The following is a 2,453-nucleotide window of genomic DNA, read 5'->3' as shown; positions in this document are numbered from 1 at the left end:
ATAGATAGATAGATAGATAGATAGATAGATAGATAGATAGATAAATGTTTCACTATGATGCAGACTCACAGAGTCACAATTCTTCCTCTTCCTTGTACTGACACTGCAAATCAATGCTCACATTGTGGTAGCCTGATCTTACCATTGGAGGAAGTGATCCCTGACTGTCTATGACTACCCAAAGTACATGGCTGCAGTGTTCACCTCCCAAGACACTACCCCACATTGGGTCTATATTACGTTATCGAACATTTACATGTTCGAACGTCATATGGTCGACACCATATGATTGAACATGTAAATGTTCGAAAGTTTCAGTGGAGATCTCCGTACAGTGTGAAATGGAAGTTTTCCATTTTCTGCATTGTAGTGCTATCTCAGAGTTGGTATATTTAAAGAGTGCGGGTGTGGGGGGTGCAGGGGGGCTTGCCCCCCTTCTCAACCTTTCAGGTAGTTTTTTTTTTCGATTTTTGAATATTTAAGAGTTCGAAACCTCGCGTGCTCATCTCGAGGTGCGATGCCGGGTGGGCAGCCGTGCCCCTCGGCGGACGAGAAGCAGTACGACACTGAGAGGTGGATCACTCGGCTTATGCATTGATGAAGAATGCAGCTAGCTGCGAGAACTAATGTGACTTGCAGGACATATTGATCATCGACACTTTGAACGCACTTTGCGGCCCCGGGTTACTCCAGGGGCTATGCCTGTCTGAGGGTCATCGTGCCTTCCATCGCCCCAGGGGGTCATCCAGCCCCCATGGAGGGCACAGCCCGGGAGTTGAGGGATCCCACGGCAGGCCCCCCATCCCCCAAGGGAGAGAACTGAACAAAAACACCAGTGAGCTGGAATCACCAAACGGATGCACAATAAAAGAAAACTGAAGAAAAAGTAACAAACTTCTTTAATGGACCGTGAAATGATGAATATATCGCTAGTTATATATAGTATTTTTAAATATTTAGCACAGATTTATTATTTTTTTGTATGAGTTGTTGATATATATGATTTATAGATTGCATTTGGGCTGTAAACTAGTGATTATTTTAACATAAGTTAAGAGCGATGTTGCTTTAACATACTATGATTAAGAAGGCGGTTTGGCGCCAAAAATTTTTTAAATGTACTGTTAAGCTAGTTTAATTGGCATTCTGAAGAAGTCCACATCAGTGGATGAAAGCACTTAATGTGGTTTTTATATTCATCATTTCACGGTCCATTAAAGAAGTTTGTTACTTTTTCTTCAGTTTTCTTTTATTGTGCATCCATTTGGTGATTCCAGCTCACTGGTGTTTTTGTTCAGTTATCGTTTTGCTGGTGTGGTGAACCCCCAGGGAGAGACGCGGATGGAGGAAATGAGTCCCCCCGCCACCCCGAGCTGGGAAGCCCGTCCGAGGATGGGAGGGAGCAGGCGGTTGTTGGTGGTAGTACTACCGGACTGCCCTCCCAGGGCAGAGCCTGACGCCTGCCCAGTAACCGTGCACCGGGGCCGCGTCAGCTGTCTTCCTCCTACAGCCCGGAAGTCCAACGGCAGGGAGGTGGCAGGCACATGGGGGTTCCCATGGAGGGGGGAGAGGATTGCCTGCTCATCCGCCCCACCCCCAAGGCCCCCGCCATCCCCCCAGTGACCCTGCTCGGAATGCGACCTCAGATCAGATGTGGCGACCCGCCGAATTTAAGCATATTACTAAGCGGAGGAAAAGAAACTAACCAGGATTCCCTCAGTAATGGCGAGTGAAGAGGGAAGAGCCCAGCACCAAATCCCCACCCGGATGACTTGCACAGGGAAATGTGCTGTACAGAAGTCTGTCTCCCCGGCACTGCCCAGGGGGCCCAAGTCCTTGTGATCGAGGCTCAGTGTGCGGACGGTGTGAGGTCGGTGGTGGCCCTGGGTGCATCGGGATCAGGTCTTCCCAGAGTCGGGTTGCTTGTGAATGCAGCTCAAAGCAGGTGGTAAACTCCATCTAAGGCTAAACACCAGCACGAGACTGATAGCGGACAAGTACCATCAGGGAATGTTGAAAAGAACTTTGAAGAGAGATTTCAAGAGGGTGTGAAATCGTTCAGAGGTAAAAGGGTGGGGTCCGCGCAGTCTGCCCGGAGGATTCAACCAGGCGGCCATGCCGGCCACCCAGGCGAGGCGGATCCCCCTCCCCCTCTGGGGGGGTGGGGGACCATCCCCGGGCGTGCCGGCCACCGTCGGGTGCACTTCCTCCAAGGCAGTGCGCTGCCACCAGCTCCAGGTTGGCAGGGAAGGCCGCACGGAAGGTGGCTCCCCTCCCTGGAGGGGAGTGTTACAGCCCATGGCATCAGCCCTCGCCATGCCCCGGGGCCGTGGGAGATGACCGCCGCTGCACCCTCCCCAGGGGGCCAGGGCCCCTGGCTCTCAGCAGGACTGTTGACTGCGCCGGACTGCCCTCAGTGCGGCCCGACTGTGTCCCGCTGCCGGGCAGTGGGC

The 2,453-nt window shown here is 52.2% G+C and overlaps 2 non-coding genes across 2 annotated transcripts in view; both read left to right on the top strand.

Moving 5' to 3' along the window:
- The first annotated feature begins 562 nt into the window (after positions 1-562).
- LOC122796122 lies at positions 563-716 on the top strand. Its single transcript, XR_006363948.1, has one exon. It is a non-coding gene; the product is annotated as a 5.8S ribosomal RNA (ribosomal RNA).
- Positions 717-1,637: 921 nt separating this feature from the next.
- The window catches only part of LOC122796108, a 3,788-nt gene continuing 2,972 nt past the window's right edge, over positions 1,638-2,453 (top strand). Inside the window, exon 1 of the ribosomal RNA XR_006363941.1 lies at positions 1,638-2,453. This exon is cut by the window's right edge and continues 2,972 nt beyond it. This is a non-coding gene — a ribosomal RNA (28S ribosomal RNA).

The sequence above is a fragment of the Protopterus annectens genome, chromosome 2.part2, assembly GCF_019279795.1.
Source record: "Protopterus annectens isolate FY-2018-M chromosome 2.part2, PAN1.0, whole genome shotgun sequence".
Classification (NCBI taxonomy): domain Eukaryota; kingdom Metazoa; phylum Chordata; order Ceratodontiformes; family Protopteridae; genus Protopterus; species Protopterus annectens.
This window is presented reverse-complemented; position numbering and strand designations above follow the sequence as displayed.